This window comes from Ceratotherium simum, chromosome 7, assembly GCF_057802395.1.
Source record: "Ceratotherium simum simum isolate JZ-2026a chromosome 7, ASM5780239v1, whole genome shotgun sequence".
Lineage (NCBI taxonomy): Eukaryota > Metazoa > Chordata > Mammalia > Perissodactyla > Rhinocerotidae > Ceratotherium > Ceratotherium simum.
This window is the reverse complement of record NC_141906.1, coordinates 39,141,429-39,162,216: the sequence shown is the minus strand read 5'-3', so window position 1 is coordinate 39,162,216 and position 20,788 is coordinate 39,141,429. Positions and strand designations below refer to the sequence as shown.

General features: G+C 40.8%; 1 protein-coding gene and 1 pseudogene across 11 annotated transcripts in view; both read left to right on the top strand.

Annotated features, from left to right (window-relative positions):
* The window catches only part of DLG2 (discs large MAGUK scaffold protein 2), a 1,864,788-nt gene that overhangs the window by 1,531,383 nt on the left and 312,617 nt on the right, over positions 1 to 20,788 (top strand). The gene's annotated exons all lie outside the window — the stretch shown is intronic.
* Positions 15,420 to 17,125, top strand: LOC106802393 (L-lactate dehydrogenase A-like 6B; annotated as a pseudogene).

Below are 20,788 nucleotides of genomic sequence, written 5' to 3'. Positions count from 1 at the left end.
CTTCGGTCCCTGGCTTTTGCCTCTCAATTGTGGAGCCCACTCAGACTTCTCCCCACCTTACTGGACTTGTTTTCCTGCCCAACTCAGAGCCCACAGCTCCTCTGCTCAGGGACCACCTCAAATAAAAACAGTGTGGCCGGTGAAGAGGTTCCAGGGGAGAGACTTTTCCTCAGCCTCGGCTTCAGAGCCCCACCATCCAGGCTGACCCCTGGCCCACCTGCCAGAGGGTAGGGATTCAGCAGGGCCTGGCTATGCCCTACCAGTCCCTTATTCCTGTTGATTGCCAAGACGTACTAACATCTCCATCACATACGAACTTCTAGCTTCTGGGAAGAGCAAGCCTTTCAAAAAGCATATCTGATCATATCATTTCTCCTTTTTCCTTAAAACCTTTCAATGTCTTTCTGTTATTCTTAAATAAAGTCCAAAATTCCTAACAAGACCTACAAGGTTTTGTAGGTTTTGGCTCCTGCCTGCCTCGCTGGCCTCATATACCCCACTTCCCCTCCTCTCACTTACACCCCAGCCACGCTGGCTTTTTCTTTCCCCCCAGTCAGGGGGGCTATACAAAATATTTGGCAACTTGGCACATACAGTGGCACATACAGTATAGCACCAGCCCATACATGAATGGCCATAGTGCCATAGCTGCAGTATTGGGGTGGGGGCTTCTTCCAGGCAGCCGGGATTGTGAGTCACGTGGAAGGGCTCAGGACCCGTGGAAATCTTTCATTGTTGTAACAAAAGGAATAGTCGTGTTGATAGGTGGGACTCCCACCATGGGCCTGTGCACACACTGAATTTCCTCTGCAAAGGAATTTAGAGTGAACAAGGGCCTTCTATTACCTAAAAGGGACCGGAGAACTCATGGATTGCCCCAGGCTCTGCTTAGGAACCATCCCCATTGTCTGACATAGAATGCGTAATACAAGTCAAATGAATAAATTCAATAAACTTTACAGGCATAGTAGGAAACCAAAATTAACATTGCTATTTTCTGATTATATTCCTTACTCAATGTGTCACTAACACACTAAATATCACAACTTACAGAGATGCAGCAAAAATAGTACATTGGGAAACATGCACTTAAAGTCAGAGCTCTAATAGATAACCCACAGGATGACTGCTCGAGGACTCAGATTTAAGCAGCCTTCAAAAGTCTGAAATTCAGTTTAGTGATACCAGTTCCAGCTTTGCTCAAAGTGGTATTTCTACAAATGTGTTCTGTATAAGACCAGATCTGTAAAATGCTCCATGAAAAAAAAGTTCGTGATCAAATAAAGGTTCTAAGAAGTCCTGCAGCAAAAAAAGAAATGCTAGTAAAGCATTTTCTAACCTTATTTAACTGAAAAATCTTTCTTCCCCCTGGAATATGAATTACTATCTAATGGAACATACTTTTAGAAACACTGCCTTCAACTAATATCTAGAAAAACTCCTGCAGGTATTTTATTTGGGAGAAGTAACATTTTCACATTAAAATCTTATTTTCAGAGCTCAGGAGGTGGGGAGAGTACAACCCAAATACCTAAGACTGAAGAACTATCCTTCTCAATCTGGAAAGATCCTCCTCAAACAGAAGTGCAACTTCAGGAGGGGACACATGGAGCATTATATAAGTGATATTCTTTACATACAACTTATTAACCTATTCACATAAAACCAATCTGCAAATATTTACTAAGCATCCACTAAGTGCCAAAAACGACTAGGCACTGAGGATACAACATGAAAAAATAGTTGTGCCCTTAGCAAACCTAGAGCCTCATGAGGGGAGACAAACACATAAATAGGTAATTTCCAATATAACATGGAAAGTGCTAGAGGAAAGTTCTGGGGACCACGTGGACACAAAGGAGAGGCTATTGTTAGCCCAGCCTGGGAATGTGGAAAGGCTTCTGGAGGAGAAGCTTCCCAACAAAGAGGGCTCAAGGAAGCAGGAACAGTGGAGAATTAGGGATAAAATGCCTGATATTTTTTGAGTATCTGCTTAGTTCTAAGTATTGTTCTGGATACTGCATCATGATTTCATTGAATCCTGACAACAACCTTGTCAAGTTGAAGGCTCAGAGAAATTCAGTAACTTGCCCAAGATCACACAGATAATCAGCAATGACAGTGGTATTTGAACCACTATTATTTCTAATTTTAAAGCTATGTTTTTCTGCAATGCCAACCTTTAGAAAGAAAATCAAATTTGGCAGTTTGCTTATATCTGAGACTGTCTGCACTCTAAGTTCAGTTAGTGAGAAAAACATAAATGCCTGAAATAATACAAAATTTACAAGGAGACACGTTGTACACATAAACTCTAAGATTGAGGTGACTTAGAAGCAACATCTAGATCCTCTGAAGCTTCTGTTGAGGGCAAGGACTGTGTCTTATTCATCTCTGCATCCCATTGATTAACAGAGGACTCAGCTACTAGGCAAATTTTTTTTAGGTCTTTTTTTATTGAGGTATAATTGACATACAACATTATATTAGTTTCAAGTGTACAACATAATGGTTTAATATTTGTATACATTGTGAAATGATTACCACAATAAGTCTAGTTATTAGTTAACATCCATCACCATACATAGTTACAGAATTTTTTTGTGTGTGTGAGAACTTTAAAGATCTATTCTCTTAGCAATTTTCAAATATGCAATACAGTATTATTAACTATAGTCACCATGATGTACATTACACTCCAGTGACTTATTTATTTTATAACTGGAAGTTTGTATCTTTTGACTCCCTTCACTCATTTAAGCAAATGTTGAATGAATGAATGAATGAATGAATGACTCATCCTTGCCCGCTTCTCTGAAGGCAACTGGGAGTCCTAGGGCCCCTGTCAGATGTATTCATCTAGACCTTTGGCCCAAAGGGCCCCTTCTGTCCTGAAGATTCAGAATATCTTAAAGCTTTTAGCTTTCTGGCCAATGAAATAGATCTTCCAAATCAGACAAATCCTTTCCTAATTGACTAATAGGAATTCCCATAGATCAGGAAAATGTTAAATAAATATTCCACTACATACTAAATGCTAAATACATGATGTTTGTTTAAAATATGTTTATAATATATACGCTTCTTCCAAAAAGATGTTTAGGTAATTAGGAGTTCCTATACAAGCCTCAAAAGGTGAACTAACACTTGATCCTGAGCCTTCTCCACTTAAACATTGAAAATGAGATATGACGTCTGACCTCTGATAAAGATTGCAGAGATTTCAAGTTGTAAGAAAGGGGTGATCCTCAACTGAGAGTGGGCTGACTTTTAGTTCCAATTTGTTTTTGCCTCAGACTAACTTATTTTGTTAGCTAATCTCTAGTAACTTTTACATTTGCATCACCATTTTTGTGTACAAAATCCCTTACCGTGGACATCATCTCATTCGATCCTCATAGCATCCCTTCAGGGCAGCTAGGAAAATGACCATTTTGCCATTGTATGCAGTAGAAACTAAAGAGTCCACTGATTTTCTAACTCAGAGCCAGTTAGACTCCAGGCATAGGCCTCCTCTGACAACCAGCCTCCTTAGCTGTAATGCTGACTACTCTAGGAATGTGCCTGATAGGGGCTGGACAGTGAATTTACCTGCCAGAGTGCTGGACTCCAGACAACAGACATCAGCTCTGGGTGACTTAAATGGAAAAGGAATTTATTAGAAAAATAACAGATAGCTCACTGGACCTTCAGGGAGGCTGGGAAACCAGACTCAGAAGCCAGGGGGATATCCTGCTGAAGGACAGTCTGTTAAGCATGCTGCTCCTGAGGCCATCTTTGCCGGCCACTTAGGGCCGGCCATACTGCTGGAGGCGCTGTGAAGAAATTTCTCTCTCCGCACACCTTATACCTTAGTGTGGGGATTCTAAATTCCCAGGAGGAACGTCCGTTTGGCTTGTCCATGCTCCAGCAACCTAGTGGGAAAAGGGAGTATCTGCCCCGCCAGTTCTCTAATGGGGCATAAGGCTGTGTCTTCTTCCTGTCTTGGATTGCTGCAAAATAAGGACATCTAGACACTGAGCAGCTAAATGATAAACGTCCATTAAAGATCATTTGGCTCACTGAGTGCTATTTGAGGAATTTTTTGAATCTAAAATCTTGAGAATTATAATTGCTTTTTAAGCAATAGAAATTATTTCTGGGGAGCAGCCTCCACTGGGAGGGGCTTAGGCCTGCATTTGGCCGGCTGGCAGTGCCTTCCCTAACTGCTCACTCAAGCGTGTCGACGGGAGATTCAGGCAAGGGCAAGTTGTCAACTTTGCCGATGTCTGTGGCCCATGAAGACTTCATTTCTAATGATGACGATTTTCTGTTTCCAGCACTTTGGGTCCCAAAGTAATTAAAGATGTCTTTCTGAGGTAAAGGGATTTACAAACCAATGTACCTTGTCTTGAAAAGTCTGTGTAGCTCTATTAAATAGCTACAGACACTTCCTAACAAATGAATAAATGAGTCATCAGTATTTTTGAGGCGAATCCACATTTTGGTCTTTAAGAGAGTTGAGGAGCAAGTCAAATGGGGCATGGTCTCCAGTTCTATTATTTTTACTTTTGTTAAGAAAGAAACAGGGCCGGCCCCGTGGCTTAGCGGTTAAGTGCGCGCGCTCCGCTACTGGCGGCCCAGGTTCGGATCCCGGGCGCGCACCGACACACCGCTTCTCTGGCCATGCTGAGGTCGCGTCCCACATACAGCGACTAGAAGGATGTGCAACTATGACGTACAACTATCTACTGGGGCTTTGGGGAAAAAAAGGGAGGAGGATTGGCAATAGATGTTAGCTCAGAGCCGGTCATCCTCAGCAAATAGAGGAGGATTAGCATGGATGTTAGCTCAGGGCTGATCTTCCTCACAAAAAAAAAAAAAAAGAAAGAAACAAACAAAAATAGGAAATTAAAGAGAAAATAAGTAAGGAAAATATATGTAGAAAAATACATAGAAAATATATTGTCCTATCCTGAATAAGAGACACTGTGCTAGGGGTTAGAGATATAGTGGCAAATACAATAGGCACCATCCTTACCCTCATGGAGTTTGCGAATTTGAGTCCTGAGTGTGCTACCGAAGGGGAGCTACAGGTGTTGGGGAGCACAGATACTGGGGGACCTGACCCAGACCAGGGGCCCAGAAAGATGTTCCTGAAGAAGTGATGTCTTACCTCAGGCTTGAAATATACTTGTATAAAGTATAGCCAGGCCACGGGGAAAGTGAAGTAGGAGATCAGCATGTCTGGTGGCCCAGAACCCAGGGAGAGCACACCATGTGTGAGGTGGTTAGGATAGAGAAGGAGAGAGAATTTGGCAAGAGGTGAGATTGGCTGGAAAGGAGGCACCTCATACACCTTCTAAGGCCTTAAAAGGGAATGGGAAAGAAAGGGCAGAAGGAACTTGTGGAAAGGTTTTAAGCAGGATAAAGGCTGTGGTCACCAGTTCCAATGTGTGTGTGTGAGGGGGCTTCCCCACACCAACAAGCAATTCTCTGACACCAGCTGGGTGTCTCAGTTCTGACACTAACTACCCACAGGGCTCAGTCCTACAAGACTGCCCAACCTCCCCTGCCCACACAGGCCATTTCAGATGGCAGTCACAAGTCCAGGTTATCACCTGTGCTTCTGATCACCTGGTTATAGATTGGAGTAACCACTTCCTTGGGTTCACAGAACTCAGACAAACATTTTACTTACTAGATCGTTGGTTTATTATAAAAGGATGTAACTCAGGAACAGCCAGATGGAAGAGATACACTGGGCAAGGTATGGGGAAAGGGTGTGGAGCTTCCATTCCCTCTCTAGGTGCACTTCTCTCCTAGTATTACTGCGCAAAGGGGCACGATCTGCTCGCCGCAAGACAAAAGCCAATCATCAAGAGGCAAGATGGTGGCAGAGAAAGGGCATTTTATCATGCGATAAGCTAGCAAATCAGAGGATGGTGGGCTAGAACTGTAAAGAACCATCTTAAGCGGGGCACAGAATCTTGAAGCAGTTATGTAGGCCAGTGGGTTACAGAGGACAGAGTTAGGAATGTTGACCCTCTGGTAGTGGCCACACCAGATAGACTCTCTGTCTGGGGTCATGGCATTCCCAAGGAACTCAAAAGAACAAAGTTATCATCTTATCACAGCTGGGAGGTACATGCACAAGCAGGGGTCATAAAATCTACAGAGCAGGTAGCTCTCCTAGAGGGTGCATATCCAGCTGGGTTAGTTAGTCAGAGGTCATTCAAAGTTACAATATAGCTTCCATTATGTCAACCGTGTGTTGAGCCGATATCACTAGCACTTCATTGTGTTCACCAACCCGGAAGCTCTCTGGACCCTGTCCTTTTGGGTTTTTATGGAGGCTTTATTAAATAAGCATGATTGATTAAATCATTGGCCATAGGTGATTGAACTCAATCTCCAGTGCTTCTCCTCTCCCAGGAAGTCTGGGGAATGGGACTGAAAGTTCCAACTCTCTGATCACGTGGTTGGTTCTCCTGGCAACCAGCCCCTATCCTTAGGTTTGGTCCAAAAGTTACAATATTAGCATAACAAAAGACACTTTTGTCACTCTCATCACTTAGGAAATTCCAAGGGTTTTAAGAGCTCTGTGCCATAAACAGGGTAGAAAACCAAATATATTTTTCTTATTATAAATCACAATCTCACACAGGGGAATAGCATGATCAGAGTGGATAGAATTTGTGAGGTTGGAGCGGAAGGTGAAAGAAATACTGACTTTGAAGTCAGGCAGAACTAGGGTCCAGTCCTAGCTTCATCTTTTACAAACTGTGTGGTCTTGATCAAGTTATTTAAACTTTCTGAGTCTCAGAATTTTACCCTATAAGATAACATAAATCAGACTACATGAAGTATCTACCATGTAGGAAATGTACAATAAATATCTCTTATCCCTTCTCCCTTCTCATACTAAAGTCAAAGTCATTTCGTCTAGGATTAACCACAAGGGGCTTCCCGAATTAGTCTCTTAGGGCTTAAGTAATGCAGAACCCAGGAAAGATTCCCAGGAAAATTAGTAGTGGTTATATTTTGAAGCTGAATAGGAATTGGTCATTGGAAGAGAACAACAGTCTATTTCCAATTACAAGCAACCCTGGCTTTGATTATGCTGAGGATTTCCACTGCTATACTCACACCACATTCTCCCTACCCTGACTCGCCCTACCTAATTAGATTTTCCTCGTCATAATTTTCCATGTCAAAAAGCTCTAAAGGCAGAGGGGAGAGAACTCTATTTACCTTTCCACCAATTAAAATGCACTTATGAATGGCCTTCTATGGGTCTAGCATTGTAAGAACACACTCACACATGCATGTGTACACACACACACGTACGCATCCTTACTTCACAGCTTTAAAGAGTGGTTATGGAATGATGCATGTGCTCCACTCTGAAAGAAGTGCGGAATCAGTTCTGTAAACAGGACTCTCACAGAGGACTGTGGCAGATGGGTCTGCAGTTAGGCAGAAGGGAGGAAGTTCAGGAAAGGACAGGACAGCCACCTCTCCTCAAAGCTTTCCCTCTGTCATCTTCCTCTACCACAAAGAGGCAAAGGTCCTAAATTCATTGGTGCCCCACTGTACCTTGGTTCTTCCTCTAATGAAGTCCCTAGCACAGAGAAAGTAAATTACCTTTTCTCATGCTTGCTTCTTCCAACAAAGCCCCGGAGCTTCTTCAGGGCAGGGACAATGGCCCAGTGCCTAAACCACCACGCTGCTCGAGAACTTTTGCTGCCATGAATTAAGGAAAGCAAGCATTCTGGCCGGAAGGAACAGTGTAGGCAAAAGCGCAGAGGCTGGGCGTGAGCTCTTCTAGTGTGTGTTTGGAGAGAGGTTGGGCATGGAAGAACATGAAAAGCCACTTTCCTCCTCATTGTTTTGGGGCGTGAGCAGCTATACATAATACATAAACAGATAACCATGGTGTAAAAGTGACAAGCTGTAGTTAGGAGAAAGGTGTACCCTTAAGACCAAATTAAATAAAAATGAGAACTGGGCACATATTTACTGATGTACAGAGCCATTTGCTGGGGCATGGAAAGGCAACATGATGGGGCAGAAAGAGGATGATGTTGGAATCAGACAGGCTTGAAATCAAATCTCAAATCCACTACTCCCCAGCTTTGTGAGATTGATCAAGTTAATCTCTTAGGACACCAATCTCCTTATCTGTAAAATGGGGATAATAACACTTACCAGTCAGCCTTATTGTGCACATTAAATAAAATAATGTGTTTAAGCCCTTGGCTTAGTACCTAATGAAAACTAATCATTCCTTCCTTCATGCATGCAATAGCAGTTTATTCAGCAGCCATTATGTGCCAAGCCCTATTGTGAGTACCAGAAACATAAGGGTAAAAAAGAAAAAAAAAAGGAAACAGACATTATCATTGCCTCATGGTGCTTACATTCTAGTGGGAAAAACAATAAATTTTTTAAAGTAATGGATAAGTAAATTATATAATTTCTTAGAAAGTGATAGTGCTGTGGAAAACCAATAGAGTATTGTAAGGGGAATTTGTAGTGCAGGGAGAGGAGTTGAAAGTTTAAATAAGATCAGAGTAGACCTCACTGAGAAGGTGACAATGTAGCAAAGACTTGAAGGAAGGGAAGTGGGCCATGCAGATAACCGTGGTAGTTCCAGACAGGGAAGAGCCAGTGTAAAGCTCTGTGTAAGGTGCATGGCTGGTGTATTTGAGGAGGCCGCTCTGGCAGGACTGGAGTGAGAGGAGGGGAAAAGAGTAGGAGGTGAGGTCAGAGAAGCAATGGGTGGGTCATAGAGAGCACAGCCTCGTAGCCCTCTGTAAGACCTTTGCTTTCATCTGAGAGAAAGGAAGAGCCATGGGAGGATTATAAGCAGAGGAGTGATATGACGTAATTTCACTTACATTTTAAGAGGATCACTCTGGCCACTGTGTTGACAACAGACTACCAAGGGACAAAGATGGAAGCTGGAGACAAGCTAGGAGTCTACCTGAATAATCTGCATGAGAGAAAATGGAGGATTGGACAGCTGTCGGAGAAGTGGAGGAAGTGAGGAGTGATTCTGGATATGTTTCGTAGGGAGAGTTAACAGATTCCCTAAAAGATTGGCTGTGGAGTAAAAGAGAAAGGAAGACGTGAAGGATGACTCCAAGGTTTTCTACGTGAAAATCAGACAAGCAGAGACACTGTTAGTTGAGATAGAGGTGCTCCTACAGGTGGAGCTGATATGTCTATAGTGGAGACATACTGAACACTGGAGGGCACTGGGTGCTCTCAGGGAGAAGAGGAGGAACCAGCAAAGGGCACCAAGAGGAACAACCAGTAAAGTAGGAGGAAATCAAGTAGGACCCCGGGAGCTAAGAAGAGAAAGCATTTCCAGAGAATGGGATCAACTGCTTCAAATGTTGTTGGTAAGTCACGTAGAGGGGAACTGAAAATTAACTGTGAATTAACAACATGGAACTTATTGATGCAAATGAAAAAGCAGTTTCTGTAGTGTAATGAGGTGAGGATATATATGGAGTAGATTTCTGAGAGAATGAGAGGAGAGGAGTTACTGACAGTGAGAACAGATATCTCCTTTGAGTTTTGCTAAAAAGGAGAATAGAATAGGATGGTCATGAGAGGTAGAGTTTGTTTGTTTTTATAACAGTGTTTATATGTTGATGGAAATGATCAAGCAAAGAGGGGAAAATTGGTGGTTTATTTATCAGTTCACCTAAATATATGTATATTAAGGGGAAGAAGTGGAAAACACTTCATATACATGACTGCAATTCTTATTTTTTAATTCTTTGATTTATTAAATATCTCCAATTGATCCATTTTGTTATTGCTGTATTCCCAGAGCATGAACAGGGCCTGGCACTTCGTAGGTGCTCGATAGTGAAAGCATGACTGTCAAGTACTATGCTAGGTGCTATAGGGAAGAGAGAGGTGAGTCAGATATTGATCTCATCTTCATGGGGTGATAACTTAGTGGAGAGATAGGATGTGAACATGGTTACAATACATGGCAGATGAGATAGAAAGGAACAACCACATTGTTTTTTTAGTCTTCTCATTCTGCTGTTTTGTTGTTTAAAATCAATAATAAATTCCTTGATATCAAGCATCACCTTATCTTCTTCATCATCATCATCACCACTCCTAGCATCACCACCACCACCACCATTCACTTCACCAAGTACAATGACCATTTTCAATGACTGACACATGAAAGGAGAGTCTCTGAGCACCCCGTCAGCAGGACTCTGCCCGTGCATGAGAGACCTCTCTCTTTCTACCACCCCAAATTCCCAAGGGAGGTGTGGCCGTTGCTCTGCTTCCTAACTTCTGCCCAGTTTCTGAGCAACTGCAGGACTTGAAGCAGCAGAAATCATGGGTCATGAGGTAAGAACTTGCCAGCTGGTGTGTAGGTCAGGGGGACCCACCTGACTCATGCAGGGAGATGGAAAGGAGAAGAGAAGCACATGCAGAACGGGAGTAGGATCCCTCTGAGATCCATATGAAGATCATGACATGCCAAGCTTTAGAAATATAGAGTTAAATAGCATAATCTTTGCCCTCTAGGGCCTCCAGTCTAATGGGAGATCAAGCAAGGAGGATGAAGACAAATCCTTAAATAAGACCACATTAAGGAGCATAACGAACTTGGATAGTATACAAGGGAAATGAAGAGACTCTGGGGCAGGAGAAGAGAATAAGACCACACAGATGCTACAACAGCTCCAGGTGATAAAATTGTTCACCTGCAGAAAATCTTATCTATCTTACATTGTCTCCATGGAAATTTGGAGGTGTTTGTGTGAATGTTCATGCTCTGAGATTATGTCTTAAAACTGAACGCTGAGAATTGCTAAAACCAAAATTCCTAACATATAGTAGATGCTTAACACATTTTTAAATAAATTATTTTAAAAAACATATCAGGAAGGAAAGAATGAGGATTATGCTTGAAGCCATAGCCTGATTATCATTTATAAATGACATTTTAATCATTAAAATCAAATTACAGGTAGAGAAGTGAAAATAGAGACTGGTTTGTTGAAAACATGGCAAGGCACCTGGGATGATCACCAGGTGAACTAGTTAAGAGCTTCAAGAGTTCAGAGGAGGGGGAAATTTATTGAACATGGAGAAAGCTGAATTAAAGGGCCTACAAAGGGCCCTTAAGTGAGACTCAGACACATGGAGAGATGGCCTCTCCCCTCGGGTCCCAACCCTTGTGTCTCCACAGTTCTTCAGTAACATCTCATGCTCTCCTTTTGGTCTTGGTTTGTTATGGTGAATACTTGTCTAAACAGACTGAGTTCCTTGAGGAAAGAGGTGTGTCTTGATCTTAACTGCCTTTCAGGGCCTATCCCAGTACTAGGCACACAGAGGGATTAGTAAGTGGTGAATAAATTAGCAAACGAAAGAACCTGAAGAAGTCTTTCCTAAGGGAAAGAGAAAGCCTTTAAAGGTTTTGTTTCAAATTTTTCCCTGAAATGCTCGGATAACTTTTTTAATGATGTCTGTGCCATCTATGATCCAACATATCGCCTTGGTTTTCCAGTTTAAATGTTGATTGAAAGAGAGAAAACCAAGCCAAAAAGCTTACAAGAGAATGACTGAAGTGTGGATCAGTGGGTAGGTATCCCAAAGGGAGCATTTTGTACTGGAAGAAGCTCTTTCTATGCTGTATATCTGCTGTACTTTTGGAATGTCAGGACCCATTTGCATATCAGTAATACAATAAAAAAGAAAATATTCCCTTCCTCAGTCCCCAGGCCCACGTTATTTTCTGCTCCAGGAGAAATGATCTCCAGGGATTTTTCCCATTGGAAAAATCCACTCTCTTGTCCTGAGGGCCCCAAAAGACAAGACAAATCCCTCTGAAGGCAGGTACCAAGGTCTGATTCTTCAGTGGGAACCATATTTACATTGTTACTTACAAAATGCTCAAGTATCGTCAATCTAGTAGTGTTGCATTATAACAAGGATAATAATCCATTGTTTCTGAATAGTACTTTCTGATTTACAGAGCGATTTTATGTTTTAATTCTCAAAGCAACCTTGAGATAGGCAGGACACACCATTATTATAATTCACGCTTTTCATCAAGAAACCAAGCCACAGAGATGTTAAATAGTGCATCCAAAGTGATAAAATTAAATGGAAACCTGGATATTTAGTTGCTCTTTTCATATATATTATTCTAGTTATTTTTGTGTACTGTGTCATATGAACCTAGTGCTCCAAGATACAATAAATAGCACATTGCAACTGAGGTTATTTCCTGAGAATCCACAAGATGGCAGTAAAAGATTTTTGCATAGAATTGTATACCCACGGTGTCTGGCCTGCTGAGTTTGTGTACTGTTAATTGTATTTGATCACAGTATTAAAACTGGTTGTTATAATGCTAGACGTTTAAAACATAATTTAAGGAATGAAAAGTGAATTCAAATCTGAAAGTAGACTTTGTGGCTTCATTGCTTTTTTTTTTTTAAATATTGTGGGCGTCCCATTTTTACAAGTTTTGAACAAAGCAGTAATAATCAGCCATAAGCCCTAAGAGCCAAGATTGCTTGAGAAAGCTTAAAATGAGAAATGTTGCTCCTTGCTGAACATGGACTGACTGATGATTCTCCTCCTTGAAGGAAAGAGAGAGAGAAGTCAGTGAGGGGCCAATAGTTAATCTTCCATATAATTTAATTGCTTATTATTTCTCTATGTTCAAAATCTACCCAGGAGGGAAACTTTCCCCATGGACTTTCCCCATGGACCATTTGTAGTTTGGAAATGATGCTGTGATCCAAACTACAAAACCATTTATTGCCTATCTCCCCCATGCTTTGTGTGCAACATAAACTGCACTAAACTATGGTTATTTTTTCATGTATTTTTATCATTCTACTGACACATTTATGATAGAATTAAGGAGCCTACATTTTTCATTCATTTCTTTGATCTGCCTCTATGTTCAGCATATATAGACATGAGTCAGTTGCCCTGGAATTGCAAACATCACAGAAAAACACACTTTTTCTGTATCTAACCTACCTCTAACCTAAATGTAATTGAGTATTCATTAGCATCTCCTTTGTGTGTAGTAGATAGTACTTAAGACTCAAAAAGATGGCAGTGGTTTACATCAAACAAGTAAAAAATTTTAAATTGAGCATCAGGTATCTCTCTGGTTTTAAAGTCCTTTGGGCACTCTCCCATGCTGCCCAGATTTCTCTCTTTCCTTCTTTCCTGACCTCTCTTCTCTAATCTCTTACTACTTTCAAATTCATGGTCATTTTTTTATGAAAAAGAGTACAACTATCATTTTTGCTTGCTTGTAAGAAACTCTCCTTTCACCTCAGGTGCCTCATCGTTGTATTTTCTAAACTCAGTTTCTTCCCTGAGAAAATTTCTGATTCAAGCTCTTAAAGTAATTTATCTTTCATTCCTTTACAAACATCTACTTAAACCTTCTGTTAGGAAATAAGATATCCCACTCCGTTCGTTTATCCGCCCATCCCTGTCTACAACAAACTTGATGGGGCTTTCAGCGTCCACGTTACCTTACTGTACAGGATGTAGTGATGATTAAGCCGTATATCATGTCCTCAAGATGCTTGTAGTCCAGCAGAAGAAATGAGTCTGTCCACACAGAGTTATGCAATAAGAAAAGTACAGAGAGGCAAGGGAGTTCCTTAGAAGAGGCAAAACCTGACCCTGTGATCTGAGGAGGATTCATGCTCTTCTTAGAAATGGGAAGACCCTCCCAGATCCTCCCCACAAGTCTAAGATAAAGCATCTTTTCATCAGACCACAAAGGAAGAGCATGAAGTCCAGTGCAGAGGTGAAAAGCTGGGATTGCTCAAGAATTCTGAACAGTCCAAGCCAACAAGACATGAGATATAGGAGACTCATCAGGCCCCTGAATCCCAGGCTGAGGAATTTGAGCACCAGGCTATGGTAGGAAAAGCAAACAGTTCCCAGGTGCAGCTGCTCAATGCAACCTGAGCACATTCCTGACCCCCTCACTTCTCTGTAAGGTGAAAGGATGGAGTCTCATGACTTCTCAAGTCCCTTCCAGCTCCCACATGCTAGGAATGCATGTGTCTGAGAGAACTTCTGATGATAAAAAGGAGGCACTGAAGGTTTTTCTGAACAATTAATTTTTGACTAATAATTAAAGATTTCCCTTTCAATAAGTTTTAAAAACATAAATAATATTGTAAGCATGCATTCATAGTTTGTCAGAGTCCGTTGGTTATCATTTAATTTAGATCTAAATCATTCAATTTAGGATAAAGTCTAAATTCCTCAATATAGCTTTTAACTTGTCAACCTCATCTCTAAATCTCCCTCCTTTCTCGATTATCTAACCATATTTAACATTGTATTCTCTCCTTCAAACACAGTCCTCACCTGACTTCTTTCTCCTACATCACTCTTCTATTCACCCCTTAGATCTCAGATTACTTGTTAGACTCTCTAAATGCCTTCTTTTACAAGTCCCACCCACCATCCCAACACACTCAGAAATGCCTCAAGGTTAGGTACCCCTCTCAATGCACTCCTATACACAGTACTTTATCACAACATTTACCATGCTAATTTGTAATGACAAATTTAATACTCCATTTTCCTCACTAGATTGTAAGCCGGAACAATGTCTGTCTTGTTTGCCTGACACATAGTAGATATCCTATAAATATTTAATGAGTGAATAAATAAAGTTAGATTATTATTTTAAGTCAGTAGATTTCTGAGTGAAAACAACTTTTGTTGTTTTACTAGGTGTACGCTGTACATCTGTGTCGTGCCGGGCAAGATGTTAGGTACTGTTCCTGGAGGTTGACTCTTGAAAGTTTACCAACTGACAGGCATGTGTATAACCTAACAACATTTAAAGAATGTTTGTAAGACTTTGCCTAACATCTGAAAAATAAAAATGTAAAAAAATGTAGTTACTATGTCTTCTGTATAACAACCTCTAGGGGGCGATGAAAGGAAACTTTGAAGATCTTTTGAGGGGAAAAAAAGAATTGTAAAATTTTTTTTCTGATTAAAATCTGGATAGATGATCTTATATTTGGGATAGTTATAGGACCTGTAGGCTGTAGTTTCTATGATTACGCGTTTAGCAGTTATAATTACCTTTCTAGTGTGGTATTAAAACGTTGCTTATCTGTTATAATAACATCACCTTACATTTTGTACGTTATCTCATTTGAACCTCCCACAATACTAGCAGAGAATATATTCTTTTCCCATTTTCCAATGAAAAACTGAGGTTCAGAGGCATTAAGCTAGTAAGTAGGCATAAGAAAGCAAACTACTGACACAAGCTCTGTAATACTTATTGACTGCTTACATTTAACAGACATACAAAATTCCTTGCTAAGGTGGACAGTCTGTGAGAATACAGTTCCCAAGATTAATTGCACCAGTTTAGAATGGAGACATATCGCAACAGCTCCTTAGAAGAAGATCTTGTGGTTTTAGGTGACCACAAGGTAGCCATCTGATGATGCTACCAAAATATCTACCTAGAATCTTTTTACAGAAATGTAGTGATGGTGCCTAGAAAGAAGATATGCTTCTGGACTCCACACTGGTTAGACTCTTCCTGAAGTGATATGTTCCATTCTAGTTGCTTCATTTTTACATGCTTTTGTTCAGAAGCAACAGACCAGGATTAATATACATAATGTATTAGAGGGTGGACGGGAAATTGTGATGTCCTGAAGAGGATGATATGGAAGGAGATGGAGTTAGATACAGTGATGCTTAAGCGTGTTGGCTGTGGAGTCAGAAAGAATAGATCTACTTGGCATACATACTAAAAATGGAAAACTAATAATTCCAGGGACCTGGGTTGGCCTATTATACATGTCAAATATCGAAGCCAATACGTGTTTTTAAAACGGTCACTTTAGGATTCACTTGCTAGAGAAGAAGCCCTCTGACTGCCCCAATCTGAGCAGACGGCAGAAATCCTTTCTGGAGGCCTGGGGGAGGCCCGTGTGAGGTGGGCGCGGCCTTGCGCAGCCGCAGTAGTGAGGAGGAGTTAAAACGGTCAGTGGCTTCCTCCCTGCGCACCTCGTCAAGGTGGCCTGCAGTGGCCTCCAGTCTCTTCCTCTACCTCTTGAGTGAGCTGCTGTGAGCTGGGCCGCGGGAGTCCTGTGGGGCAGCCGTAGGGTGGGCATTGTGGGAGGGGATTTCTTTCGCCCACCCGGGGAAGGCTCTGTGTCCCCAGGCGGGGAGCATCCCGCTTGGGCTCAGCTGGCCCTTCACCCCTATCTCCACGGTGGCGACCGTCAGGTGTGAACTTATGACGAATTTCACTTCCAAGGATGCCATTCATCTCAAGATCTCCATTATAGAAACTGGATTGGTCGGCATGGCCTGTGCTATCACCATTTTATTAGAAGCTTGAGTGATGAACTTGCCTTTGTGGATGTTGATGGAGGCAAACTGAAGGATTAGACAATGGATCTCAAACAAGGCAGTCCTTTCACGAAAATGCCCGATATTGTTTCCAGCAAAGATTACTTTGTCACTTCAAACTCCAATTTAGTGATTGTCACAACAGGTGCCCTTAGGAAAAAGGAGAAACGGCTTAATTTACTCCAGTGAAATGGCCATCTTTCCATTAGTGATTTCCGGTATTAATCAATGTAGTCCCCTATGCAAACTGATTATTGTTTCCAATCCAGTGCATATCTTAACTTATGTAGCCTAGAAATTGAGTGCATTTCCCAAAAACCGTGTTATTAGAAGTGGCTGTGATCTGGACACTGCCTGTTTCTGTTTTTTGATTGGGCAAAAGCTTGGTATCCACTCTGATACCATTATTTTGAAGAATCTTAGAAGAGTGCATCCAGTCTCCACCATAACTGAGGGCCTCCGTGGACTAAATGAAGAAATATTCCTCAGTGTTCCTTGTATCCTGGGAGAGAATGGTATTACAGACCTTATAAAGGTAAAGCTGAACTCTGAAGAGGAGGCCTGTTTGGAAAAGAGACAGAAACACTTGGGGAAAATCAGAACGAGCTCCTGCTTTAAAGTTGCTTGTAGCTACCATTCTGAAGTTATTGAAGAAAAGATAGTAGTTATGAGACTGTATATGTTAAACTTTTGGATAAACTTGAAACCCTAAAAGTTGGAAACAGGAAAGTAGGTAGGGTGACTCTCCTGTTTATTTTAGCCCTCCAGCTCCTTTATTTAGCATCCAGATGCTGGATGGTACTTAATTTTTACAATTCCTAAAAGATTGCCTCAAAGAAGGTGTTTTTTGTACCTCTAATGTACCAGTACTTGTCTTCTATATATATATTTAGTTGCCATTTGGTCCAAAAGAATGTATGATGTAGGTGTTTATTGTGTTATGGAAATTTTTATTCAAGTCTGGAATCTGATTTTAATCTGATTCTTTTAAGTACATACTAATTATTTAGTTCTGGCTGGCTTATACCTATGTTCATTTACATACTAAAAAGAAAAAAAAGTTGTAACTACCTCTACAGTGTAAAAATAAATGTATATACACACAGAAAAAAAAAATGCATCTGGATTCTGACTCTGAACTTAAAATTGTGAACTTGAGCAGTTTACTTCTCTGTGCCTCCATTTCCTCATCGATAAAATGGTGACTCTGTCTACTTATAGGGCTATTATGGGACAGAATCAGAATAGTGCGTGTATGTTTAGTGTACCATTAGGCACATGGAAGGGTTTTGATAAATATCAGCTGGGTTTTTTTGATGTTGTGTTGTTAAAGCATTTGCAAGACCTTTCTATAGAAATTAATGTAGACTTGTTTGTGTTGCCCCAGGAGATATATCAGAACTGAAAGAGGCACCAGCTAAAAGCACGAGTTTGTGACCCTGGCAGGTTTGGTTTCAAACCCTATTTCTACCACGTAATGCGTAGGTGACCTTGAACAAGTCACTCAGCCTCACCGAGTCTCCATATTCTCCTTTTACTGAGCATTGACTGCGCTGTTCACTGTGCTAAGCATGATGGGTAGAGTGATAGGGTCTCATTTCACTCCATTGTAGTTACTCAAGCAGAGGCCAGCTGACCATCCATAGGGATTTAGGAGGCTTGGGAGAAAGTATTCCTGCAAAGAATGGAATTTTTTATTAAATCTCAAAGGTTTCTATCAAGAGTATTTGTTTCTACTCTTGAAAATGTTGGAAATAAAATTTGTTCTCACATTCAAGTTTGTGTGAAAACATTCTGGTGTGTCATAAGCTGGTTCTCAAGTGGACATTCATTCAGAATTATTTCCCTTGGAATAGAATTTGGCCTTTAAGATTGACTAGATTCCTTTATTTCCCAAAGAGTAAAAAGAAGGAAAGATGGTAGCTTTGGAATCAAGGAGAGGTTTGAACCCTGTACTACTGCTAACTAGCTGTGAGACATTTGGACAGGTAATTAGCCTCCCTGAACTGAGTCTTCTTTTCTATAAAGTCGGGCTGACTCCTGTCTCAAAGGGTTGTTATGGGGCTTAAATGTGCCAGGGTGTATAGAACACCCACCTGCTGCCTGACACAGAGTAGGTAGTAGGTGGTCCTACCTTCTTTGGCAGTGCCACCAGGAGTCCCAATGTTTGCAGCTCTGTGAGCCAGCCTCGAAGTCTAAAAGCAGTGGGCACTGGCCTTCTGGTGATCGCTTCATCTCATCAACCCAGTGACATTGCTCCTGCCAGGTGAAAGCTGACTCCTGGAGCATTTCCCACACTTTTGGTCCGTGCACTTACCTTCCTCAGGCTCAGTGTGTACCTAGGATTCTAGTGTCCTCATGCTCTTTCTGTCCTCCCTCACTGAAAGCCTATTTCTTGAAAGAAATCAGATGCAGCAGTTCACACTGAGGTTGAATGTCAAGAAAAAGGCAAAGTATTATCCCAACTATATCAAAATTGTAATAGTATAACAAGCTTAAAACTAAAGCAATGAATCTCAGATGGTGAAATTATAGGATACCCTGTAGCCCCATGAGGAAAGAATTTGCAGAAACATGGTGGAGTCCTTCATAGCATGAGTACTTTATTACATGTCAGAGGTGACTGCATAAGGCTGTGATCTCCCTGATAGCAAACCCAACTCTTATTTTTATTGATTCCAGTACATGGTACAGCCTCTGGCACATTGTAGGCATTCAACAAATGTAGACTAGATGGTCTTGAGGCCATGTCAGATGTACAAATATATTTCTTAGCCCACTCATTACTACTAAACACAAACACAAACCATTTACAAAACACATAGGAGGAGGGAGTTGGAAGAAATAGAAGTACTTTGCTTTGCTTTAGTGTGGAGGATAGAGGAAGTAAATGCCCTGTACTTACCAGGAAGAATTTCATAGAAGAAGTAGGATTTGAATAGGGCTTCCCAAGGCAAGGGTGGTAGTATGACATGTGGATATCAAGAAGATAGAGTATTCCCAGCCCAGGAGACAGCACAGAGGGAAGTTCAAAAGCTGCTAGTAAAGGATGCTGATGACAACACTAGAAGTACTTGTCTGAATAGCTTGTTTTGGAAACCTATACCCCAGCGTACATTTTCTAGTCTTCATTTTAGTTTCCTTTGAACATTTTAAACACTTCTTCTCCCACATATCCTCTAACACGTCTCCTATGCACTCCCCACCCTCCATCTCTCCCACATATACAGCAGAAAAAAAAATGGGTCTCTCTCTTTCTTTCTGTTATACTAATTTTGTCTAATCTTTTGCTCAGTAATATGTCACAGTCAGAACAAGTTTCAACTCATTAGTTGACAATCTTAATGTCGTTGTCTTAAAATAGTCAAAGATTGGCTCTTTTCCTTAATAGCCAACAATAAATAAGGATTTTAATGTCCCTTCCCTCATTGCCTGAGGCTGAAATTTTCACAACATTGATCTCAAATTTGAACCTTCTAAAACTACTCTGGAAAAAAGAACTAGGCAGATTTATTTTACCATTTCTTCCTTAATCTAAAAAGCAAATGGCATGAATTTTACTTATTAAACATTTTATAACCAGGAAATTACCCTCCCCCCAATTTTTTTTAAATTTTATATGCCATTCACATTACAAAGTACAAAAATGAAATTTGCTTTTAAGTGGTATCAGTAATGGTATTAGATTGAACCATATGAAATTGCTACTGTTGTAGGTCAAGTCAAATATTGACAATTTTGTATGGTTCAGACTAACATGGATTCATGTCTAGTACCCGCAGAATCCTCACAGATGTCTTAATCCTAGAACTCTTGGGTAGAGGTTACAGCCATGGATGAGATAGTAGTATGTAAGGAGTCTTGAAAAGGTTCAGGCCAAAAATCTACCTCTATTTGTTTACTTGTTTGAAAAGGATCTTAAACAAAGCAGGAATATTTTCCAACTTCCCATATTAAAAGCAACAGCTGCCATTCATTGAGTAGGTTTTTATATACATCATCTTATTCAGTCCTCAATATAATTCTGCAACTCTTTTGAAGTAGATATTCCTATTATCACTTCATCCATGTGAAAATGGAGTCTCAAGAGCAGGTAACTTGCCCAGAATCACACAGCGGGTAAGAGGCAGTGCCAGAATTCCAAACCTGAATCTGCTGGACAAAATCCACAATCTTTCTCTTCTCTTACAATGCTCCATTGATTGAAAAAAAAAAAAAAAAGAAAGAAAGAAAAAGATAAACAATTCTCCAAAATGAAATACCAATTATTATCAACATTTAATAGTATGGATATGCGTTGTGTTCTTTGCATACAAACTTTGACTTTCTACAAATAGGCCTTTGAGATGAAATACTATAAAGCAGGAGATCTTCT